Genomic DNA, 27,187 nt, shown 5'->3' on the forward strand with positions numbered 1-27,187 from the left:
ATTACTCCAAGAATCTTTAATCTGGTTGCCAACCACTGCAGAATCCACAAGGATAGGGAGGAAAACCAACTGTCATCTTCAATGTCATCTGTCTCGTCTTCCATCTTATTATGCAGGTCTGTTAGAAACGTTATGGCCTGTGTCAAGATTCCATTTTGTTCATCGTGAGAAGGTAAGAATGTGCAACATGATGGCCCGATTTTCGTGCAAACTCCTCCTTCCATCGTTGTGATCATATCAAGGACATCGGTTCTGGAGGGTCATCAATCGTATGGCCGTCAGCGCTTCCTTAATGGCATTGAATCCCTTTATGGTGGCATTGATTGCAGATTTGTAACCACTTGGCATTCACACTGTTTGAATTCCAGGTATGAAGATAGTTGTCAGTATCGTGGAGTCATACGCTGTTATTGATTTGGCTGAGAAAAATTCTCTCTTTTTGTCCATCTGAGAAGTTCAAGTGATCTTCTTTTTCTCAAATGGGCATCCTTCTTTGTAAATTTACCAATGTTCAAATCACTCTGAGGAATGACTAACGCTGGAACATGAATCAGTACCAAGGAACATACTCTGCCCCAATACTTGGGTAACCTAAAATAGGCTCTAAATTCACAAGGCCACAAGCCCAATAGCCCACAAGCCCAATACCAATCCATAAGGATGGCTGTCCCTTCTCCCATCCTGGGAACATAAATTGTGGTTTTGCATTCTTTGTTATATCCCACGTGAATCTTTCTGTGTCTTCTGTGTCTTCGCAAGCATAGTGTTGCATTAACCAATGTGATTACAACTACTGGGCCTGATTCCTCTTCTACCCATGTCAATAGTTTGGAGTGTTTTGCCCATGACTTCAAGCATCCATCATTCACCTTCTGTAATTCTTGTAGGTAATCTGTTTTCAGCAGATGAGCTGCACAGGACATCATTCCCTCTTCACATTCCTTCTTGGAATTCACTCGTCCATAGATCAATAATTGAGTTTGTTCCCAACATCCAGGCTATTTCTGTCACATCAGGGCAATTCATCCTCTTCATTTCTTCAATGATCACCTCATCCTGTCCTGCGGCAGGATACACAAGGATCTTGCTTTTCAATCCAGGCTCCTTTTCCATCTGTAGAGTTTTGATGTAGTCACCCTGGTATGGAAATGACAAATTTGATCTCCACTGCAAGGTCGCCCAACTTCCTTTGAATTGTCCTGTATAGGCTGCAAGATGGCTGAGGCACTTTGAATCGTGCTGTGGAACTTCATTTGCAATTAACATCCTTACTGCATTCATGGCATAGGGGAAGAGAGAGCAGGTGTAGCAATCCTCTTTAGATACTTTCTCCCCTAATTGTTTCATGTGTTGGTACCACAAGTTATTCCCCAAGTGAGCTTGGTTATCTAGATAGGTATTTATCCCTACTATCTTCGTTGCATCTCTTTTGTGTCTTCCAATATACCTATAGTAATCAAAAAACCTGTCTTTATTTGTTTTCATAGTGGGGAGAATCATAGGAACGTCTCCTTCAGCGGAAGTACTAAGATGATGGAGACATTAAAAGATGAGGAACAGAAAGACAATGAGAACAATCATGCAAATGTGTGTCATACATAGAAATCTGGCATCCATTTCTCGTGCCATTCTACTGCTTGCTGAACTTGTTCACCTTCTATAATCATGCCATTTTCTACATTTATCATTTTTAATACAATCATCAAATTCTTTTAAAATTGTAACTGTACAATTTGTTCAATGATAGCAATGAAGAGTCTTCTTATCACTGGACCGTTTTTAGGATCTTGTAAGAAATTGTGAATTTTAACATCTCTTCTGACAAGAGCAGGGTAAGATTGAAATATGAACACAAAGAGAGCAACCACAAGTCGATGAACGTCACTGTCGGCAGGTACCATATATTTGATCACTTAAAACAAATATTCTGCACAAAATGAATCTGGATACTGGTCTCGTTTCCAATTTCTGACCAAGAACTGACGTTTGGGGATGATTCTGATGCATTATTCTCTACTTCAAGATATTTCTGAAATTTCTGGAATTCTTTGCAAGTCTTTGCACTCCCTGCTAAAATAAATATAAGGAGTGTCTATTGCATTCCAGTCCAAATCAAGTACACGTTAATCACTTGTGGTTTTATCGTCCTTCTTCTTGGTCATCGATCAAGTCTGCACATGTGGAAATTCTTCTTTTTGTCTTGCTTCTGGATCAGTAACGGTGGGAGGGAAGGTCTTGCCATTATAAATCTTCACATCACCCAGGTGCAACCAAGCTCTTCTTCCTTCTCCTTCAGCGGAACCATTTGGACCAACTTAACATCCGAACTTTAACCTGAACACAGCTGGGGGAGCAAGCTTCCCTGTGTTAGCAGCAAATACTGGAATGCACTTCCCATGACAATCAGATCTGAAGCCTTGTTTTGGTCATTCAGAGCCAAGGTGAAGGCGCTACTCTCTACTCAGCAATAGCCAAGTTCTCGCCTTCTGTTAAATTTCGGTTATCCTTAGCTGTGGACCTATTTGTAATTCAGCCCTGTTGTAATTTCTGCTGCCTCTACTGACATGGACCTGCCTGTAACCTGGTCCCTTATGCTATTTATTGCATTGTATCTTTCTGTGTTGTGCAACCTTCTGTAACCTATGCTGTTCCTCAAGCTAATGTGCCCAGTTACTCCAGGGTTTGGATGCGCTATACAAATAGACAGATTAAACTAAACTAAACTAAACCTTAGCAGCAGAAGGGCACACTTCGATAATAAAAGGGCCATGCAAATGTGGCTCATGCTACTTCCTGGTAAAAACTTTAATCAACATTAGGGCCTCAGCATATAACTCAGGTAGTGGTAATAGTTCACTTGGAATGGTTGCCGGATTATCTTCTTTTGTGTTCTTAGACTGACCCCCCCTGGCAATTGACTTGATCTGAAAGGAAATAAATACTAGAGGTCATACATGTCAAATAATCATGCATCTCATCACCTAAAGTTTTTGTTATAGTCTGGGCATCACTTCGACTCCTAGACAGAGATGTAAGGGATGTTCTCATTCGATGCCCTATTACTGGTTCGTGCGTGGCGAGGTGGTGGTCTGATCCTGGCTGATTCCGAAGGGCATATGAGGCCAGGTGTAGGCAATACAGCCATCCCTTTTTCAAAATCAATCTAATCTTGGCAATCCTTTCCTTGCAGAGGCTGTTGAGTCTCTCACATATCCTGTTCGCTTGCGTGTAATAAGCAGAGGAGAACTCTGTTCAAATAACTCATTAACAAAATGTGGCCCATTATCAGATCTTGGTATGTCAAGCACACCCTACCTCAGGAATACTTTGTGCACTAAAAACATTGCATTGCATCCACCTAGAGAGGGGACACACCACCACTAATAGACACCTATATACATTACATGTCTGAAGCATATCGACATAGTCAATATGTAAACGGTGAAACTGACCATTCGGTCAAGGTATTAGTCCTCTGATCATTCCCAGTGTATGCTCAGCAGTAAACCTTTGACACAGGATGAAATTCACCATAAACAGTGCAACGTGTTCCAACAAATTAGGAATTAACCAGTCTTCTGCAATACTAGCAGCAAGACTTTCTCTACTTACATACTCAGGGTAATGTACCTGTTCAAGCGTAACCGTTCATAAAGTTACTGGCATTACTGGCTTTCCAGGCCTATCCTGTCACCATAAAGCTTCTGTGGGGGATAAAGACCACCAACTTTGTTTCCACAGTTCTTGATCTTCCTCTGGTGTGCTTCCCTGCATCTCTATTGATTGGGTTATTGACAAATTATTAAACCCTTCCTGTAAAAACATGGTTGTAACTTAATTTCCTTTAATATCTTTGGAATTAGAACTCTAAATTTCTGGAGAACATGCAACCCTTTTGACTTCTGCGGCTTTGATCCTGCAAGAGATAAAATATGTTTGTTTAGTATGTGCTGCGCATTTAACGACCACTCTGGGTACTGGGTGTTGTAGTGCCTTGATGAGTCTCTCCAATGAGGGTGCATGTTGCACCAGAGTACCGTTTTCACAGAGGTAGCCCCTCCATTTCCAATGTGCCAACCCTGCATGTACGGTTGACGTCACGTAAGAGGAGTCACTGTACACTGTCACTTCCTGCCCTTGATGTTTCTTAAGCGCGACAATAAGAGCTACTCATTCTGCTGCTTGCACTGAAAAATTAGACGTATTCTTGCACTTGCTACTACTTTGAACTCTCCATTTCATCTGGGTCTTACTACTGCTGCGCCTGAATGCCTTTCCCCACTAGTCTGTTACATTTTAGAAGACCTATCAATAAAAAGAATCTCCCCTCCTGCTAAAGCATTCTCTTTCACACAGGCCATCAAAGAATTCAACATATTTGGCAGAGTCATGCACATGATCACCCTCTTCTACTGGCTCAGCTATGAATGTGGCTGGGATCACTATTTTACATCTTACAATTTTAAATCATTTCCTCATAAGCAAGCTGAAGCTCTGTGAGATGTCAATGTGCCTTTGGGTTTCTCTAGAATAGGAAATAGAGCATGCTCCACGAAGAGGGTCATAGAACAGCCCATGAAAATACTTGTGGACTTCTCAATTGCGAATGCGGCAGCTGCCACAGATTGTTCGCAAGGGAAGTGTCCTCTCATAACTGGGTCTAAAATCCCATTGTATTATTTCAAAGGTTTGTACCCTAATGTGGTTCTTTGTGTAAGCACTGCTGACATTACTGACACATTTGTTTGTGAGAAAAATACAATTCCTCAGCGTAATTGGGAATCCCTAAAACTGGGGTAGTACAAATTGCTTTTTCCATCAAATCCTTCCTCCATTTCTTCAGTCCATTCTAGCTTTATGTTACCAACTTATGCTTTCTTTAATGCTTGCAGAAGTGGTCTCGTGTACGTGCTATAATCAAACATCCAGGCTCTAACATAATTGCACAAACCCAGAAACTGTTGCATTTGCCTCACTGTGTTTGGTTTTGATGTTTACATGATTGCCTCAGCTCTCTCAGGTGCCTCTTTCTTTCATTCATGCAAAATCAACTGACCTATGTATAACACCTCTTCTTCATAGTACTGTAACTTCTCTTCATCCACCTTATACGCTCTGTCTGCTAGAATAGTTATTATTTGTACAGAATCTTGCCTGCACTCATCCTCTGTGGTGCTACAATTCAATATGTCATCTACGTACTGTATCACCTTGCTTTTGAGATCGATATTTCCTAAATCCATCTGTAGAACTGTGTTAAAGATTGGTGGGGACTCACAGTAGACTTGAGGTAATCTAGTATGTTATCGTCTCTTTTGGCAAAGCGTAAATGAAGTCGAGTCTTTCGAATCGATCACCGTGAAGTATCGAGCTTTCACTGGGGTACTATACAATATTGTTGCCGGATTGGGAACTAAAGGAAATTCAGCATCTACAATCTGGTTAAGAGGCCTCATATCCTGAATAAATCTCCACATCCCCCTTTATATTTCTTAATCGGATACACTGCGGTAACACACAATGACTCTGATGGCACCAGATTCCCTTGATTCATCAAAGCTGAAATAGTCTGAAATATACCCTCATCAACTTCTCGAGACATGGGGTACTGCTTTGCTCAGGGTAAAATTGCTCCTGGCTTTAGCTTTATTTTAACCTCCGCTAACCCTGTCATAAGGGCCTGTGGTTCATAAGGCACTTGGCACCTTTTCAAGATCCTACAGAAAAATTGCTGGTCACTGCCGCATTATCGCCATTCTCTGTGGGACTTCCCTTTTCTTTATCCTTATCTAGTACGTAATGCTCATAAAGAACACTACTTCATCATTGCTTCGGTCATCCCTGAACATATTGTCATCAGTTATATCCGTCAATCTGTATGCCTCCTCAAGAGCTATCACTGTTCTCCATTATCTACCCTCATCGTCTACTCCTTCTAGCCATCTTCATCTATAGGTATTTGTGGTCTAAACAGAAATTTGTCAGGTATCCTCACAATCTTTCCCACCAGGCCAGGGAGCCAAGTTAGTAAAATGCTTACTCCATATTGAAAAATCTCTGGGTCTACTGGAACCCCTCACAGAGCCAGTTGCCCTGTGAATGCCAGTATGAACTTTCCCATGTTTAAATAGTTTATTCCTGGAGTGGAGCACACTATTCCTTGGTCATTAAATTAAATCATCATGTTATCATTAAATCTCTTTGTAAAATATGAAAGAGAAATATTAATCAGTGTCTGTCGTGAATATAACAGAGGAACAGACATGTCACATTCTCCTATGGAGACTGGTAATTTATCAGTAAAAGGAACTCAACTTGTAGCTCCAGAGTATCCTTGAGCATTCATGGCAATACCCGACATTGGATATTGTTCCTCTCATATGCACAAACAAGTTGCTCCAGTGTGTACAAGAAAAGAAAAGGATGTGCCTCCTATCATCACATCGACCGTTGGGTCCTCTTGGGGGTCTGGTGTCACAGATAGTATTGAACACATGAAGTCACCCTGTGAGCTGGCCTATTGTGGCTACAAGCTCATCCCCATCCCTGTGAAAGGATTTCCTCCTACCACAGTGACACCTCCTATTCTAAGTGTCTATACTTGTCCTGTATTTGCATACTGCTGTGCGTGCATAAGGGCTTGTTGCGACTGCCCTTGTGGCAGATTCATTTGTACGTGTCTCTGTTGTTGTATCTGCTGTACTCGTGGCGCTAGTGTCTGATAAAATGGGTGTTCTTGGCAATGCCCTCTCTAGTTTATGTGCTGTTTGGTGGAGGATAAGCTGTCCCTCTCTGGAAAACTGGCTATTTTGTCCACTCCCTTGGCTCCAACATACACATGCAATATGTCCTGTCATTCCACCGGGGGGTGTCGGAGCAGTCTTGCTGTTGGATCTCTCTGCCACTTTCGACATGGTTGATCATTCTACCTGATCTCCTGCCTTTCTGACGTTGGTTTTTCTGGACAAGTACTTGACTGGTTTTTGGCCTTCCTAGCTGAGCATTCCCAATCAGTTTCTCTCCCCACTTTTTGTTCTAGTCCGGTTTCACTTTCCTTTGCTGTCCCTCAGGGATTAGCGCTGTCCCCCATTTTGTTTAATGTTTATATCAGGCCTCTCTTGCTCATCATTCTGTCTCATGGGTTCCGTTACTACTCGTACGATACCCAAATCCTGGTTTGCCTGGACCTTACTCAAGCTGACAGTGCGTTGAGAAAGTGCCTTGAGGATTTGGGAGCTTGCATGAGAACCAATTGGTTAAAAATAAATGGCAGTAAAACTGAGGTTCTGGTCGTTGGGACTACCTCCCCTCTTCGGTTCTGGACCACAGAGTTTTGTTTTTCCTTTCTTGGCCCTCTCCCTGTGCCTGCTTCGTCGGTCAAGAACTTGGGGGTCAAAATCTCTGCATCTCTGACCATGGATGAGTAGGTGGCGGCAGTTTGCAAAACTGGGCACTTTAAGCTTAGGATCCTTTGGAAGGTTCTTCTTTTTATCCCAGCAGAGAGGCAAGCCCTAGTGATGGCTGCACTGGTTTTGAGCGGGCGTGATTATTGCAACTCACCCTATCTGGCACAACCTTGCTACTTGTTAAACCGCTGCAGTTACTCCAAAATGTGGCCGCCAGAACTATCCTATGCCCCCCTTTTGGTGCTCACATGTCTCCTCTGCTAAAGAAACTCCATTGCCTTCCTGTTCAAAGTCATATTCTTTTTAAGTCCATGTGTATGGTACATCAGGCTTTTTATGGCCTTGGGGTGGAATACTTGCAGGAGAAATGTATGCCCTATGCTCCTACACGCGCACTGCGCTCTCGAGCCGCGCTATTGGTGGTGGTTCCCCGGTTTACACTCTCATGGACAGGTGGGCGCGCTTTCTCAATACTGCCGCCAAAGCTTTGAATGACCTGCCATCCACCCTTCGTGGGACCGAGGATCATTTTACCTTTCAACAGCTGCTAAAAATGCTTTTATTATAGTCTCTACTTAAACACGGAAATCCCTCTCGCATTTCAGCACCAAGATGCCTTCGGGCGTATATGTGCGCTTAACAAATTCTGTTAACATAACATAACATAACAGTTCCAACCTATTGGAGGAACTCTTCTGTTAGTCCCTCCTTGAGTGTATCCTCCCTGAGTACTCTGGTTCTCATGCTGTTTATTTTGAAACCCACATTGGTTATTCTGAAATCTGCCTCCTCTTCCTTTATAACCCATACCTCTGCCTCGTGGCGCAAACCCATATCCACCTTGGACCATTGGGCAAGAATTATTTGCTTGCAATGTTCCTATGGCTTCCTGCATTACCAACCCTTCTCCGCTTGTACATTTTTCTGAACTAATTTAGCTTTGGCGATTTTCCAATTCTCAACTTTCTTCTTGTTTTTCTCTTGTAATAACTGACAATGATGGACTATTGTCAACTGCATTTGAGCCCATGGCTTTGCTTCCATCCCTACTTGTTTTTTCATCTGCCTCTGTACTGGCTCAGGCAACCCCTGATATAAAATATGGTAAAATAATGCCACTGCCTTTTCCCACGGCTCGCGATTTTCAAGCTGTCATTTCTCCTAAATATCCTGAATGTAAGCAATAGGGTCCTTATCTTCCTTCAATTTACGTGTCATAATTGCACCAATATCTGATGTGCCAGGATATTATACTCTGAGAGCCCTCCAACCATCTGCTCTGCAATTATTAAATGGCGCTCCATCGTATGCTGTGTTTTGTGCAGTTACGCTTGAATATTCTGCCCTTCTCCAAATGTCATCAGCTTTCTCCCCAAAAATAACTGCCAGTAAACCTTTTATGTCCCCTATGACCAGCGTATTTCCACCTGTCATTTTCTCTAATTCGTATATCCATTTCCAAGCCCCTAAAGTCAAACTAGGGAGTTTACATTTTAAGTCATCCTTGTCCAACTGTGGCCATGTAATGTACTGTGGTCTTGCTCCCCCCTTTTCTAACAAAGGGAAACTGCGTAAACCCGTCCCATAATTGGATCCCACTATTAGTCTATCCATGGCAGGAATAATTGTCCCTGTCTGTCTCCTTGTTGATAATGGTGTAGACTCTCCCTTCTCACTACACTATCATCCTCTGGGATGCTCAGGATATGCTATGGGATCTGGCATTCTGGCTTTAGGCTTTTCAGAATCTGACCATCTCACCTCCTTATCCATTTGTAGACTTCCTTCAGGGGCGCATGTGTTCCCTCCTTCTGACCCAAGACCGGTCTTTCTTTCTTCATCTGACATATCTAGGCCAAAACTGGTGTGACCATCATCCTCCTCACTCTTGTCTAAGTTCAGTCTGCTCAAAGACAATGCACTGTGTTCATCGCTAAACAAGTTTCCTTACTCACTTTGTAATTGCGGTACTGGGCATCGATCATCATTCCCTTGAGTTACATACTCACTATCTCGTCTTAATTGTCGATAGACCTTATCAATCCTTTCTCCAATGATCTCCACATCAAATGTTTCTTCTTCTAGCATTACTCTAGATACTGCTGAAATTACTTCCTTTATTAGAAGAATCTCCTCCACTCTGTCCCATAGTATTTCTGGCCTCAGCCTCATTTATTCTTTATGAATGAGAATGGCATCGAAACCGTGCTGTCTCCTCTTTTGTTCTATTTCTTCAACTACTTTCCCTTCGCTTTCTCCCATCCCTTCTAATTCTTGCTTGCTCTTGCCTTCGTTCTTCTCCTCTCCTTACGCCTTCCATTCTTTCCTCTTCGTCTCTGTATTCTTTTGTCCCTTAGTCTTTGTGCTTCGTCCTCCTGCCACTTTCTTTCCTTTCTGTCTCTTTCTTCTATCAGTCTTTGTCTATTGTCATACTTTCTCTGTTCGTCGGCCCGTTCTTCAGTTTTCTCTTGTTCTTCCTGATATATCTGTTCTCGCCGCTCCATGTTTTTCCTTTTCTGCTCATCCTCTTTCAATCTTTTCTCTCGTTCCTTACTCATTCTTTCTTGTTCATCCTTGTCTTCCCTTTGCCTAACTTCTTCAATACTTTCCTCATCTATCTTGAGTAATATTAGTCCTTGTTAGGGAGATTTCTCACACAAGTGCTAAATTCCCTCTACCTTAGAGCCCTCCAGCTATTTTGCTATATTTTTTGGGCTTTTAATTTTTCATTTTCAATGTGTTTTACTTTTAGGCTTATGGGCTATGGAGTCTCACCCACTCCATAGGCATCATCTTTTACTGTGTTTCACACAACACCTTCAGTGCAGTGCCATTCGGGTGTCTTTTCAGACTTCCCAATTTAAACTCCATTTTCTGGGACTGACTATTGTCTCCGAGAACATGTAAAGTTGCCATTGACTTTACTAGTCTTTTTAAATTTACAGACCCAGTACAACCTATCTTCTAATAGATTACTGGAGGGGTTAATAGTTATCGCCTTTTCTCTGATTCTCATGGAACATTAGCATGTTCCCCTTTCTCTAAGATTTGGCTGGTGGCAGTGGTATCTACCATTTTTATTCTAATGCGAGCTATGAGAATAGCCTTGGTACCGTTAAAGGCTATGGTGGTAGCCTCAAACTAAAACCCGGTAATCCACTTTTAATTTAACTTGGCTCCGGTCGAGTTGTTTCACCATATCTTTTAGTAAAGGTCTTTCTAGTGTTTTACTCTGCACGACAAACTAGGTTTGGTTCCTTTGTTTGCCGACCTTTGGCGGGCTTCTGCACAGAATCCCTCCTTAGGTGCTGAGTGTCTAGGTGGGAAGGATGTGAGGGAGGGGTTTTAGGCCCCCTGCACTGGGTCTCCTTGGAGACCCAAGTCGCACTCAAGATTGATTGGCAAGGTGGCTTTCTTGCTAGGACAGCCACCCTGCTGTGTGATTGACAGCCAGGCTGTGTGAATGGGGGATTTGGTGCATAAAACGCCAGTCTCTGGGAATGGAAGGCAGAGTGGCCACTGGAACGAGAGAACCAACAAGAGGCTGAAGGAAGACGACTGCTGCAACCACTGGACACCCGGTGAAGCCCTGCTGCAGGTCCGAATCACCTGAAACTTCAACGACAGAGGACATCTGCAAGGAATCTTCTTCCCTTGAGCCTGGTGGGAACAACCAGCTCGCCAAACGCCAGACACCGGTCCTCATCCTGGTCGAATTTGCTGTACATCGCTGCAGTAGATCGGATAGCCAGTGGGAAGAGCACCAGTTTCGGTTTTAAGGAGCGCACCTTTTATTCGTCGTTTTGCCCCGCTGCTGGCTTCTTCCCTGGGCAGCACAGGACCCTCCAGACGTCCTACTTTTTGTCACCACGACTTATGCTTACAGAACTATGAGCCTGCAGGAACTGCCATGAACAACTGCCTCAACTACAGCATTCTTCTGCTTTTAAGGTACTGTGCATATTCGGTCATTTGTTCTGTCTGACCGTGGTGAAAGTTCGGGAAGCTTTTGCCTCTCCGAAGGCTTGTCCTTTGCTTCTCTTTTGAATAACTTTTCCTCTGACCAACTTCGTTTTGAACTCTTGTCAAAGACTTAACCGTAAAACTACTTTGAACTGTGTGATCCACTGCAAAGACTCTGCTCCATTAACATTGTCCCGGACCCATTGACTTGAATCCTAGTTGTAGTAGCCTTTTCTAGATTGCCCTGTCTAAAACTCGTTGTTGTTGTTGATTTTGGATAACCTTGTCTTTCCTCGCCTTTTAAATTACTGGAGTGCCATTTTCCTCACACTTCATTTTGCACTTAACTTGTCCAGAATTGATTGGGTGTTGTTGTAGTTTATTAAGACTATGGGCCTCATTACATGGAAGGCGGTAAGGGTTAACGGTCACCGGTAATGGTACCGGTGACCGTTAACCCTTACCGCCTTACTACGAGGTCCCTTTGCGGGTAGGTACTTTAACGCCTGCTGTTTAGCAGGCGTTAAAAACCAACCCGCAAAGGGACCAGGGTGCTAATAACGGCACCGCAATTTGCGGCACCGTAATTAGCGCCTTCCCCATTCCCATAGAGCCCTATGGGGCCAAAATGGGAATGGGGAAGGGCAATGGGGGAAGGGGGAATTACTGCCCCGCCAACCTTGGAATAGGGCGGTAATTCCCCTTTCCACCAAGGCGGTGCCGGTATTTTACCGGCATGGACCAAGGTGCTAATAGCACCTTGGTCCTCTGCCTACCGTGTAATGAGGCCCTATGATTTTCTGCTGCTTTATGATAGTGAACTGTTTTATAACTGATGGTGTAAATAAATGTATATTCTTTTACTCAGAAACCTTGAATCAGTGTTTGTTTGAACCATAGTATTTGCTGTACTTTGTGTTACTTCTTGTACTGCTCACTTTACTCTTGAGATAAGGCTGGCTGCTCAGCCATCACTACCACTTTACTGTGTAGTACATGCTTGTAGAAAAGGTGAAATTTTACTTTCACTTGTAGTCTTAATTGTGTGTGGTGTTTCCAAAGGGAACTGCATATGATTCTGCCTAACAGTCCTCCCATCCATTCGTTTTGCACGAGCGTTGCCTTGTCAGCCTTATCCCTTTCTCCTTTCCATCTCTTCATTTTCCTGTCTATTTCTGTCGACAAATACGACTGTTCACTTCTTCCTTCCTTGTCTTGCATGACTTTAAAAAAATCTTACTTTATTTTATTCTCTTCCGGACTATCGTCGCTACTGTAAGTGGGGATTTCATATTTTGGATTACTATACCCTGTCGCTGCTCTTAGTTCCTTCAAAGGATACACTCCTAGCTCTTCTGTAGCAACACTCTTTGCCTCAAGCAAGGTAAGGGGAGATGAGGGCTCAACGCCTTCCCCCTTATGCTGGTTAAGTTACCATTCCTCAGGTGGTGGGTCTTCTCTTTACTGTTGATACATCTTAAAGAGCTGACTAATCGCAAATCTCTTCTCCAATGTCTTCCCTTTGTACGCAGCATGCAAGTATGTGGTCATGTAATGCAATACCGCTCTTGACAACGATCCCCTTGTGGCCACGGCATGAACATTTTATCTGCTGTGCCCTTTACCCATTGCGCTGTACTGTTTGAGCTTAGGTATGTGTTTTGGTAGTGTCTTGCATAGGTGCATGAGAGGAGTATCCCCCATAATGACAAATCTCAATTGACTGTCAATGCTTTACAGATCATTTAATAAACTGTTTACCTTGGCTTAAATCATCACATCTGTGGCCATGGAATGTACTGTGGTCTTGCTCCCCCTTTTCTAACAAAGGCAAACTGCGTAAACTCCGTCCCATAATTGTATCCCACTATTAGTCTATCCATGGCAGGAATAATTGTCCCTGTTTGTCTCCTTGTTGATAATGGTGTAGACTCTCCCTTCTCACTACACGATCATCCTCTGGGATGCTCAGGATAGGCTATGGGATCTGGCGTTCTGGCTTTAGATTGTTCCAAATCTGACCATCTCAATTCCTTATCCATTTGTAGACTTCCTTCAGGTGCGCATGTGTTCCCTCCTTCTGACCCAAGACCGGTCTTTCTTTCTTCATCTGACATATCTAGGCCTAAACTGGTGTGACCATCATCCTACTCACTCTTGTATAAGTTCAGTCTGCTTAAAGACAATGCACTGTGTTCATCGCTAAACAAGTTTCCTTCCTCACTTTGTAATTGTGGTACTGGGCATCGATCATCATTCCCTTGAGTTACATACTCACTATCTCATCTTAATTGTCTATAGACCTTATCAATCCTTTCTCCAATGATCTCCACATCAGATCTTTCTTCGTCTAGCATTACTCTAGATACTGCTGACATTACTTCTTTTATCAGAAGAGTCTCCTCCACTCTGTCCCATTGTATTTCTGGCCTCTGCCTCATTTATTCTTTATGAATGAGATTGGCATCGAAACCTTGCTGTCTCCTCTTGTGTTCTATTTCTTCAACTACTTCCCTTCGCTTTCTCCGATCCCTTCTAATTCTTGCTTGCTCTTGCCTTCGTTCTTCTCCTCTCCTTACTCCTTCCATTCTTTCCTCTTCGTCTCTGTATTCTTTTGTCAATTAGTCTTTGTGCTTCGTCCTCCTGTCACTTTCTTTCCTTTCTGTCTTTTTCTTCTTTCAGTCTTTTTCTATTGTCATACTTTCTCTGTTCGTCGGCCCGTTCTTCAGTTTTCTCTTGTTCTTCCTGATATGTCTGTTCTCGTCGCTCCATGTTTTTCCTTTTCTGCTCATCCTCTTTTAATCTTTTCTCTCGTTCCTTACACATTCTTTCTTGTTCATCCTTGTCTTCCCTTTGACTAACTTCTTCAATACTTACGACATCTATCTTGAGTAATATCTGCCCTTGTTAGAGAGATTTCTCACAAAAGTGCTAAATTCCCTCTACCTTAGAGCCCTCCAGCTCTTTTGCTATATTATTTGGGCTTTGAATTTTTCATTTTCAATGTGTTTTACTTTTATGCTCATGGGCTATGGAGTCTCACCCACTCCATAGGCCTCATCTTTTTACTGTGTGTCACACAGCACCTTCAGTGCAGTGCCACAGGGTTGTCTTTTCAGACTTCCCAATTTAAACTCCATTTTCTGGAACTGACTACTGTCTCCCAGAACATGTAAAGTTGCCGTTGACTTTACTAGTCTTTTTAAATTTATAGACCCAGTACAACCTAGCTTCCAATAGAATACTGGAGGGGTTAATAGTTATCCCCTTTTCTCTGATTCTCATGGGACATTAGCATGTTCCCCTTTCTCTAAGATTTGGCTGGTGTCAGTGGTATGTACCATGTTTATTCTAATGCGAGCTATGAAAATAGCCTCGGTACCGTTAAAGGCTATGGTGGTAGCCTCAAACTCAAACCCGGTAATCCACTTTTAATTTAACTTGGTTCCGGTTGAGTTGTTTCACCATATGTTTTAGTAAAGGTCTTTCTAGTGTTTTACTCTGCACGCCAAACCAGGTTTGGTTCCTTTGTTTGCCAACCTTTGGCGGGCTTCTGCACAGAGTACCTCCTTAGGTGCCTGAGTGTCTAGGTGGGAAGGATGTGAGGGAGGGGTTTTAGGCCCCCTTCACTGGATCTCCTTGGAGACCCAAGTCGCACTCTAGATTGATTGGCTAAGTGGCTGTCTTGCCAGGACAGCCACCCTGCTGTGTGATTGACAGCCAGGCTGTGTAAATGGGGGATTTGGTGCATCAAAAGCCAGTCTCTGGGACTGGAAGGCAGAGTGGCCACTGGAACGAGAGAACTAACAAGAGGCTGAAGGAAGACGACTGCTGCAACTACTGGACACCCGGTGAAGCCCTGCAGCAGGTCCAAATCGACTGAAACTTCGACGACAGAGGACATCCGCAAGAAATCTTCTTCCCTTGAGCCTGGTGGGAACAACCAGCTCGCCAAACGCCAGACACTGGTCCTCATCCTGGTCGGATTTGCTGTACATCGCTGCAGTAGATCGGATAGCCAGTGGGAAGAGCACCAGTTTCGGTTTTAAGGAGCGCACCTTTTATTCGTCGTTTTGCACCGCTGTTGGCTTCTTCCCTGGGTTGCGCAGAACCCTCCAGCCATCCTACTTCTTGTCACCACGACTTAAGCTTCAGGAACCATGAGCCTGCAGGAACTGCCAGGACCAACTGCCTCAGCTACAGCATTCTTCTGCTTTTAAGGTACTGCGCAAATTCGGTCGTTTATTCTGTCTGACCGTGGTGAAAGTGCGGGAAGCTTTTGCCTCTCCGAAGGCTTGTCCTTCGCTTCTCTTTTGAATAACTTTTCCTCTGACCAACTTCGTTTTGAACTCTTTTCAAAGACTTAACCGCAAAATACTTTGAACTGTGTGATCCACTGCAAAGACTCTGCTCCATTAGCATTGTCCCAGACCTATTGACTTGAATCCTAGTTGTAGTAGCCTTTTCTAGATTGCCCTGTCTAAAACTCGTTGGTGTTGTTGATTTTGGATAACCTTGTCTTTCCTCGCCTTTTAAATTGCTGGAGTGCCATTTTCCTCACACTTCATTTTGCACTTAACTTGTCCAGAATTGATTGGGTGTTGTTGTAGTTTATTAAGACTATGATTTTCTGCTGCTTTATGATAGTGAACTGTTTTATAACTGATGGTGTAAATAAATGTATATTCTTTTACTCCGAAACCTTGAATCAGTGTTTGTTTGAACCATAGTATTTGCTGTACTTTGTGTTACTTCTTGTACTGCTCACATTACTCTTGAGATAAGGCTGGCTGCTCAGCCATCACTACCACTTTACTGTGTAGTACAGGCTTGTATCAAAGGTGAAATTTTACTTTCACTTGTAGTCTTAATTGTGTGTGGTGTTCCCAAAGGGAACTGCATATGATTCTGCCTAACAGTCCTCCCATCCATTCGTTTTGCACGAGCGCTGCCTTGTCAGCCTTATCCCTTTCTCCTTTCCATCTCTTCATTTTCCTGTCTATTTCTGTCGACAAATACGACTGTTCACTTCTTCCTTCCTTGTCTTGCATGACTTTAAAAAAAATCTTACTTTATTTTATTCTCTTCCGGACTATCGTCGCTACTGTAAGTGGGGGTTTCATATTTTGGATTACTATACCCTGTCGCTGCTCTTAGTTCCTTCAAAGGATACACTTCTAACTCTTCTGTAGCAACACTCTTTGCCTCAAGCAAGGTAAGGGGAGATGAGGGCTCGACGCCTTCCCCCTTATGCTGATTAAGCAACCGCTCCTCAGGTGGTGGGTCTTCTCTTTACTGTTGATACATCTTAAAGAGCTGACTAATCGCAAATCTCTTCTCTAATGTCTTCCCTTTGTACGCAGCATGCAAGTATGTGGTCATGTAATGCAATACTGCTCTTGACAACAATCCCCTTGTGGCCACGGCATGAACATTGTATCTGCTGTGCCCTTTACCCATTGCGCTGTACTGTTTGAGCTTAGGCATGTGTTTTGGTAGTGTCTTGCATAGGTGCATGAGAGGAGTATCCCCCATAATGACAAGTCCCAATTGACTGTCAATGCTTTACAGATCATTTAATAAACTGTTTACCTTGGCTTAAATCATCACATCTGTGGCCACGGAATGTACTGTGGTCTTGCTCCCCCTTTTCTAACAAAGGCAAACTGCGTAAACTCCGTCCCATAATTGGATCCCACTATTAGTCTATCCATGGCAGGAATAATTGTCCCTGTCTGTCTCCTTGTTGATAATGGTGTAGACTCTCCCTTCATACTACACAATCATCCTCTGGGATGCTCAGGATAGGCTATGGGATCTGGCGTTCTGGCTTTAGGCTGTTCCAAATCTGACCATCTCAATTCCTTATCCATTTGTAGACTTCCTTCAGGGGCGCATGTGTTACCTCCTTCTGACCCAAGACCGGTCTTTCTTTCTTCATCTGACATATCTAGGCCAAAGCTGGTGTGACCATCATCCTCCTCACTCTTGTATAAGTTCAGTCTGCTCAAAGACAATGCACTGTGTTCATCGCTAAACAAGTTTTCTTCCTCACTTTGTAATTGTGGTACTGGGCATCGATCATCATTCCCTTGAGTTACATACTCACTATCTCATCTTAATTGTCGATAGACCTTATCAATCCTTTCTCCAATGATCTCCACATCAAATCTTTCTTCGTCTAGCATTACTCTAGATACTGCTGACATTACTTCCTTTATCAGAAGAGTCTCCTCCACTCTGTCCCATTGTATTTCTGGCCTCTGCCTCATTTATTCTTTATGAATGAGTCTGGCATCGAAACCTTGCTGTCTCCTCTTTTGTTCTATTTCTTCAACTACTTCCCTTCGCTTTCTCCCATCCCTTCTAATTCTTGCTTGCTCTTGCCTTCGTTCTTCTCCTCTCCTTACTCCTTCCATTCTTTCCTCTTTGTCTCTGTATTCTTTTGTCAATTAGTCTTTGTGCTTCGTACTCCTGTCACTTTCTTTCCTTTCTGTCTCTTTCTTCTATCAGTCTTTGTCTATTGTCATACTTTTTCTGTTTGTCTGCCCGTTCTTCAGTTTTCTCTTGTTCTTCCTGATATATCTATTCTTGTCGCTCCATGTTTTTCCTTTTCTGCTCATCCTCTTTCAATCTTTTCTCTCGTTCCTTACACATTCTTTCTTGTTCATCCTTGTCTTCCCTTTGACTAACTTCTTCAATACTTACGACATCTATCTTGAGTAATATCTGTCCTTGTTAGAGAGATTTCTCACACAAGTGCTAAATTCCCTCTACCTTAGAGCCCTCCAGCTCTTTTGCTATATTATTTGGGCTTTGAATTTTTTATTTTCAATGTGTTTTACTTTTATGCTCATGGGCTATGGAGTCTCACCCACTCCATAGGCATCATCTTTTTACTGTGTGTCACACAGCACATTCAGTGCAGTACCACAGGGTTGTCTTTTCAGACTTCCCAATTTAAACTCCATTTTCTGGAACTGACTACTGTCTCCCAGGACATGTAAAGTTGCCATTGACTTTACTAGTCTTTCTAAATGTATAGACACAGTACAACCTAGCTTCCAATAGAATACTGGAGGGGTTAATAGTTATCCCCTTTTCTCTGATTCTCATGGTGTCACGGATCGCTCCATTCGCTCCCGTTCCCGCCACTTGGGGGCATGTTTTGGGGTTTATTCCCTACTGGACATTTCCTCCGAACCTTATGCTACAGTGCTGTGATGAATTGGGAGCGCTAAAACCTTATTTTCCAAGTTACTTCCCTTCCGGATCCATTCCAGGTTTTTGGCAGCCAGCATGCTACTTTAATCTAATGACTATGCTTCCCAGAATGCCTGGCTCACTGCTTCACCTCCTCCCTTGCAGGACAAGGTTGGGTGGAGGATAGGCAACACCTGTGGCTGGAGGTGCAGCAGGCGGCACACCTGAGGGGTGTGCTCGTTAAGCAGCTTTAAAAGCCTCAGTTTGCTTCAGTCAAGCGCTGGTCATTGTTGCAGTGTTCCTGTTGTGACTGGTCCCTTGTTCCTTGTTCCTAGCTTTTGTGCCTAGTTCCTAGTTCCTGTTTCTTGTTCTTCTGCCCTGGATTTCGGATTTATGTGCTTAATTGATTTCTGCTTTCTGGATTTCCCTTTCTGTCTTCCTCTGTCTGCAGGCAGCCTTTCTCTGTGCTTTACCCTTTGATGCAGCCCAATTTGCCTGTGTTCTCTGTTTCTTTGATGCTGTCCTTTGCTACTGAAAAACTTGATGCATTAGTCTTTCCCTTTATTGATTTAGCTTCCTGCCTTTTCTCCTTGGATGGGTGGGAAAGGTTTCCTTTTGTGATATCATTTTCCCTGCTCCTGATCCTTACTTTCTATTGGGATCCATTCCATGTTTTCCATTGCACTTCTGCATTTATTTCCCATTGATTATTAGGTGTGGGGTGCTGTTGTAACTAGTCCCTGTGTGAATGCCTTTTGTTTTCCTCACTATTCTATAATCACAATTCCTACTTGCCCCTTGACTTGGGTCTTATGTATTTAGTTATCCTCCACCCTTTGCTGTTATAGCCTTCTGGGTCCCTGTTTGAACAACTGGGTTCGTGGGTTTACTGACATTCAAGTGGTCTTTCCGGTCCTCGTGAGTACTGTTTCTAAGTTCCTTATTCAGTATCATCCAGAGTGTCAGCTCACAGATCCTGTCCTTGCTTGCCCTCTACGTGGGCTTAGCGCTGTCAGTATCTGTCATAGCATAGTGGGTAAGGAGTTTGCCAACTTTCCTTTCAGTCATAAGGAGGTACTAAGTGCTTACCCCACATCCCTTTTCTTATATTGGTATAATTGTTTCACTCTAATTGCACTCGTGGGTTTTAGTATACACGAGTCTTGGGTATTGTATGCACGTTGTTAGATTCAAAGTTGTTCACTGTGCGATTCCATGCACATTTCCCTTGCCATATTCATTGCCTTCTTCCTTTCTTAACACATGGGACATTAGCATGTTCCACTTTCTCTAAGATTTGGCTGGTGGCAGTGGTATTTACCATTTGTATTCTAATGCGAGCTATGAAAATAGCCTTGGTACCGTTAAAGACTATGGTGGTAGCCTCAAACTCAAACCCGGTAATCCACTTTTAATTTAACTTGGTTCCGGTTGAGTTGTTTCACCATATGTTTTAGTAAAGTTCTTTCTAGTGTTTTACTCTGCACGCCAAACCAGGTTTGGTTCCTTTGTTTGCCTACCTTTTGCGTGCTTCTGCACAGAGTACCTCCTTAGGTGCCTGAGTATCTAGGTGGGAAGGATGTGAGGGAGGGGTTTTAGGCCCCCTTCACTGGATCTCCTTGGAGACCCAAGTCGCACTCTAGATTGATTGGCTTAGTGGCTGTCTTGCCAGGACAGCCACCCTGCTGTGTGATCGACAGCCAGGCTGTGTAAATGGGGGATTTGGTGCATCAAAAGCCAATCTCTGGGACTGGAAGGCAGAGTGGCCACTGGAACGAGAGAACTAACAAGAGGCTGAAGGAAGACGACTGCTGCAACTACTGGACACCCGGTGAAGCCCTGCAGCAGGTCCAAATCGACTGAAACTTCGACGACAGAGGACATCCGCAAGAAATCTTCTTCCCTTGAGCCTGGTGGTAACAACCAGCTCGCCAAACGCCAGACACTGGTCCTCATCCTGGTCGGATTTGCTGTACATCGCTGCAGTAGATCGGATAGCCAGTGGGAAGAGCACCGGTTTCGGTTTTAAGGAGCGCACCTTTTATTCGTCGTTTTGCACCGCTGCTGGCTTTTTCCCTGGGTTGCGCAGAACCCTCCAGCCATCCTACTTCTTGTCACCACGACTTAAGCTTCAGGAACCATGAGCCTGCAGGAACTGCCAGGACCAACTGCCTCAGCTACAGCATTCTTCTGCTTTTAAGGTACTGCACAAATTCGGTCGTTTATTCTGTCTGACCGTGGTGAAAGTGCGGGAAGCTTTTGCCTCTCCGAAGGCTTGTCCTTCGCTTCTCTTTTGAATAACTTTTCCTCTGACCAACTTCGTTTTGAACTCTTTTCAAAGACTTAACCGCAAAATACTTTGAACTGTGTGATCCACTGCAAAGACTCTGCTCCATTAGCATTGTCCCAGACCTATTGACTTGAATCCTAGTTGTAGTAGCCTTTTCTAGATTGCCCTGTCTAAAACTTGTTGGTGTTGTTGATTTTGGATAACCTTGTCTTTCCTCGCCTTTTAAATTGCTGGAGTGCCATTTTCCTCACACTTCATTTTGCACTTAACTTGTCCAGAATTGATTGGGTGTTGTTGTAGTTTATTAAGACTATGATTTTCTGCTGCTTTATGATAGTGAACTGTTTTATAACTGATGGTGTAAATAAATGTATATTCTTTTACTCCGAAACCTTGAATCAGTGTTTGTTTGAACCATAGTATTTGCTGTACTTTGTGTTACTTCTTGTACTGCTCACATTACTCTTGAGATAAGGCTGGCTGCTCAGCCATCACTACCACTTTACTGTGTAGTACAGGCTTGTACCAAAGGTGAAATTTTACTTTCACTTGTAGTCTTAATTGTGTGTGGTGTTCCCAAAGGGAACTGCATATGATTCTGCCTAACAGTCCTCGCATCCATTCGTTTTGCACGAGCGCTGCCTTGTCAGCCTTATCCCTTTCTCCTTTCCATCTCTTCATTTTCCTGTCTATTTCTGTCGACAAATACAACTGTTCACTTCTTCCTTCCTTGTCTTGCATGACTTTAAAAAAAATCTTACTTTATTTTATTCTCTTCCGGACTATCGTCGCTACTGTAAGTGGGGGTTTCATATTTTGGATTACTATACCCTGTCGCTGCTCTTAGTTCCTTCAAAGGATACACTCTTAGCTCTTCTGTAGCAACACTCTTTGCCTCAAGCAAGGTAAGGGGAGCTGAGGGCTCGATGCCTTCCCCCTTATGCTGGTTAAGCAACCACTCCTCAGGTGTACTGTTGATACATCTTAAAGAGATGACTAATCGCAAATCTCTTCTCTAATGTCTTCCCTTTGTACGCAGCATGCTAGTATGTGGTCATGTGTTGCAATACCGCTCTTGACAACGTTCCCCTTGTGGCCACGGCATGAACATTTTATCTGCTGTGCCCTTTACCCATTGCGCTGTACTGTTTGAGCTTGGGCATGTGTTTTGGCAGTGTCTTGCATAGGTGCCTGAGAGGAGAATCCCCCATAATGACAAGTCACAATTGACTGTCGATGCTTACCAGATCATTTAATAAACTGTTTACCTTGGCTTAAATCATCACTTTTCAATGATTTTAAAACAACAGATATGAGCAAGCACCATCAATCGCTGTTCAATCCTCTTGTTTCAATAGCCTATCTATACTTTTTGATTGGCGCCAATCAATTTACCACACTTTTACTCACAATCTCTATCGCTCGTTGATATTTTACTTAACAGACAACATTTGGACTAGTCAGACATTTACACTTTATAAAACAGTGTGATCACGCTTTCCCACGCCTTTACTTTTTTACCCTACACCGGGTTTGAGACATCACCTTACGTAATCCTGACTGCACGTTTTATATTTCACTGTACCCCAATTGGGATTTGAAATGTCTCCTTCTAACTCTCTTGAATTAGGGACCTCTAGGTGGTATCTCTTATCTCTACAATTATTTCCCGTTACTCAAAGTAATTACAATCCCGTCCCCTTATTTGCCATTCCCCTTAGTCTACTCACCATTTGTTAATCGACTCAAGGCCTTCGGTATCGACTCCTCCTCCAATCCAACCACTTCGCCTTCCATCTGCAGAGCGCCCATGGAAACTGGGTAGCGATATATTCAACGGGGGGACCTGCCCACTGCCTCAGTTTTTCTTGCAAGTTTATTTCTATTGGCCGCTCTCCACAGGAAACACTGCGATCTTCCAGCTAATGGCGAAGGATGCCTGATCGTCCGAAACTCTGGAGACAAACTAGTTTGGATCTTTTTGAACCATCCTCTGCTACCATGTGAGCTTAGGGCTCTTTAGGAATTTGCATGTAATGGATGGGATCACAAAGATTAACTCTGAGTCCAAATAACCGAACCAACTCAGGAAGATGGCAAAGTACTCTTTGATTAACAATTATTTAAAACAGAGAGTTAGAACGAACATTAACGGACGTACGCTCGATTTCTCTCAATAATCTTTTCACACAACATAGACTTTATACTAAAAATATATCAGAGATGACGTCATACTACGCAGCAAATAATGAAACAACTTCTGGTGATCGGGATAGGCTCCATGGGAATGGGGACACAGAAGCACCGGCACTGCTGCTAACAGTGCTGGTGCTTCTGTGAAAACCATGACTGCAGGGGCTGGTTCCCCCGGCAGGTCACACCTGCCATGAGCAACGGCCCCTGCAGCTATACTTGTAGTCTGAAGGTCCGGAAAGGGTGCCGGTACTCTGATAACAGCATCCTTATTTCCTGACCACTTTGCTTATACTGAGGCCCCTTCATACCATGTGCTCCACTGAGTCACATGCATAAAGTGTAACCAAAAAGGCTCACTGAGGGCCATGTAGGTCAACTAGTTACACTGAAAATGTTCTTGATCACTGCTTGCACACTGTTCCTTTCTCTTTCCATCCCTTTCACTCTTGATGCATCTCATGTGCCTTAACCTTCCAAGTGTACACCTGTCCATCATCCCTCCACCTGCTATCACAGTCTTCCATGAAACATCCACCCCTTGATCTCTACCACACCTGCACACATACATTCGTAACCTTAACACCAGATGGCCCGGCCCTCTGGTTGGAACATTTCGCTAGGAAACCTACTCTAAATCAACCTTGCTCCTTATTACTCAGGAACAAGAGATTAGGTTCTAGATTCCACATATGACGTACCCACAGTAACATTTCCAAGCGAACATCACACACACTACCGCGCTCACCCTCTCCCACCACCAACAGTAAATCCTCTACTACAGAGGCTAAACCGCCTCTCATCAAGGGCGCCCTTATCAACGCCAGATCTCTCCCAGCGCACGCACTAGACATTGCTGACCTCATCACATCCTCAGAGCCAAGTCCTCTTGACTTTATTGCCATATATGAAAGTTGGCTACATGCTGCATCCAGCCCCTCACGGTCCCTGGCCTTACCACCTGACTACGGTATCACGCGATGTGACCGCACCACTGCCCAATCCAGAGGTGGTGGCGTGGCTTTCATCCACAAAAACACTCTTGATCTAAGAGTGTCGACTAACTCCAAACTTGAGTCAGCTGAATTATTATCAGTTAAACTATCACTAACGCCCAGTCAAACGGCCACCCTCCACCTTATCTACAGGCCCCCAGGCCCTGCACCAACCTTTGTCAGCAAAATATCCACCCTCCTCCTCGACAAAACAAGAACCAACTCTCAAATTATCATCCTAGGCGACCTTAATCTGGGACTTGGTGACCCTAAAGATCCCATTGCATTGGACCTGGAGAACGTTCTTACCAACTTTGGTTTCACCTTGCACATTCAAGAGCCTACTCATACTAAAGGCAGGACCCTTGACTGGTTAGCCAGCTCCAACTGCAATATTAATGTCCTTGCCAATACCCCGTGTCTTGATTCTGATAGCTCCAGCACTCCCCACCAGAAATAAAAGGGACATAACCAAGGAGAAACTCCTCCCCCTGCTACTCCCTTCCCTTAATGCTGCCTCTGACTCCTGCAATGATCCCAACTCCCTAGCGGACATCTACAACCGTAGTATGCTCACAGTTATAGACTCTATCGCTCCTATCAAACTCAGGAAGGCTAAACCACGTGCACATTTTAACTCCTGGTTCACACCACAGTTAAGAGTGCTCCGTAAAGCTAAACGCTGTGCCGAAAATCGTTGGAAAAGTCACCCTTCTGATGAGCACAATGACGGCTTCTTCCTTGCATCGCTCACCTACAAAGAAGCCATTATCACTGCGAAAAAAGACTCCCTTAATAACCATATCCTGCAAGCTGACTCGAACACTAAGGAACTTTTTAAGATCCTAAAAGAGATTGAAACTCCAGCCACCACACCTGACACCTGCATTAAAGATAGTAAATGGTGTACCAACATTCAGTCAGCCTTAGTGAATAAAATATCTACGCTACAATCCAAAATTAAAAACAAACAAGATATTCTGGAACTGGACAACCGTCCTCCCACCCCGGGATGGGCATCCCCTCTAGACTCGTCTAATGCCAAACCTTTTGACTTCTCATCGCTCACTATTGCTGAGGTAGAAAACATTATTTTGAGGATCAAGCCATCTAATTTCCAAGGTGATCCGTGCCCTGCTCCCATTGTCAAGGAATCTGCCCACGACTTGGTCCCATTTATCACGTCCTTTATTAACTCCTCCTTTAAAACTAGTATTTTCCCTGACAACCTCAAGGACGCATGGGTGATCCCATTGCTAAAAAAAACACCCTTAGACCCAAGCATACCCACTAACTTCAGACCCATAACCACTGTCCCGTTCCTGCCCAAAATCTTAGACTGTGCAGCATACCTCCAGATCCAAGATCACCTGGAATCCAATAATCATCTAGGTCTTAGACAATCTGGATTCCACCCTAGACATGGGACTGAAACGGCTTTGATAGACCTCAAAACACAAATACAAGTCCTGAAGGACAAAGGCAAACTAGCCATGTTACTTCTCCTCGACCTTTCTGCGGCATTCGACCTGGTCAATCACCAAATCCTATGCAGGCACCTCCACTCTGCTGCCCACTTCTCTCCTTCAGCCACGGCTTGGATCAAATCCTTTCTGAGTAATAGATCTATGAGGGTCTTCACTCAGTCCGCAGCTGCAGATCTCTCCCCAATTCACTGTGGCGTTCCTCAGGGTTCCTGCGTGTCACCCACACTCTATAATGTCTTTACTAAACCGCTCTTTGATGTACTCGACTATCTGGGTGTCTCCTACACAAACTACGCTGACGACACCCAGATACTCATTCCCATCATTGGAGACTACTTAGCAGACACCAAGGCCCTCAATGACGTCTACCTGGTCTTCCAAGACTGGATGGAGTTATGCCTCAATGACGACAATACGGAGCTCCTCATCCTGGGCACTTCGCAACGCCTTAGCAAACTAGACCCGTCCTACCAGTCGTTTATCATTGATGGCAATACCATCCAAGTCTTGAAAGACACAAAAACCTTAGGCCTTTACCTTGACGCCACTCTATCCTTATCTCGTCAAACTAATACAGTAAAATCAGCCTTTGCATACACCTGTAAACTCATTGCAGCCTGCAGGCCGTTTCTGACTACCCCAAATAGTGTGACACTTGCCAGAACCCTCATTATGTCTAAAACTGACTATGGTAGCGCCCTCTACTTAGGAACTAGCCAAGAGAACCTGAATAAATTACAAATAACCCAGAACAACGCTATCAGAGCTGCCTTAAACATCCCTCGAAACCACCACATCTCTGAACCCAGAACCAATCTACAGTGATTACCCGTCAAGCAGAGAATCTCACTGAAAACACTTGCCCTCACACACAATTGCCTGGCTAACAAGGCCCCCCCATACCTCTGCAGTCGGCTATCCCGCCATGCGCCCACCTGACCTCAGAGAACCGGCCAGACCCACTGTCTTTCGATCCCCAGGTTCAAACTCCAAAAAGCGGGTGGCACAAGCTTCCCTGTCCTTGCCTCCAAGCTATGGAATGCCCTCCCTATCACCATTAGATCTGAAGATTCCTATAACTCATTCAAGCCCAAAACGAAATCAAGGCTCTTCAGTCAGCACTGAGGCATGCTCTGTACACCACAGCCTTACTAGCATTGGCCCACTGATCTTGCCTGTTGTACACTTTTGTCCTTATGTCACATGTCAAACACCTGCTGCTCTGTAAATTATGTATATTGATATATTTGTTGATTATCCTTTGCTAAAAACTATGTAACTATATACATGCTCTGTGTAAATTATGTATGTATATACGCTCTGCATGTAACCTTGCATAAGTTGCGCCCTGTTGCCTCTGGGCCTGATGGTGCGAGTTACAAATAAAACAAATAGAAATACAAATACAAATACCCTGCTGATGCACCACTCGCCTCCATCAGCTTTTCAGCCCCCAGTGGAACACAACCTCCATCACACATCCACTACTTCTGCCATGCTATTAACCACTCAATGTCACCCTCACCTGACTGCTATCTTGATTCTGTGTCCCACTGCACCATGGCTGCTGGTTTTGCTCACCTCCGCTAACCTTTGCCATGGGTGTGCTCCTGCAATGGGGAAAAACAACAGCTGCCCACCCACTGTAAC

The sequence above is a fragment of the Ambystoma mexicanum genome, chromosome 6p (assembly GCF_040938575.1).
Source record: "Ambystoma mexicanum isolate Mex_15411 chromosome 6p, UKY_AmexF1_1, whole genome shotgun sequence".
Taxonomy (NCBI): domain Eukaryota; kingdom Metazoa; phylum Chordata; class Amphibia; order Caudata; family Ambystomatidae; genus Ambystoma; species Ambystoma mexicanum.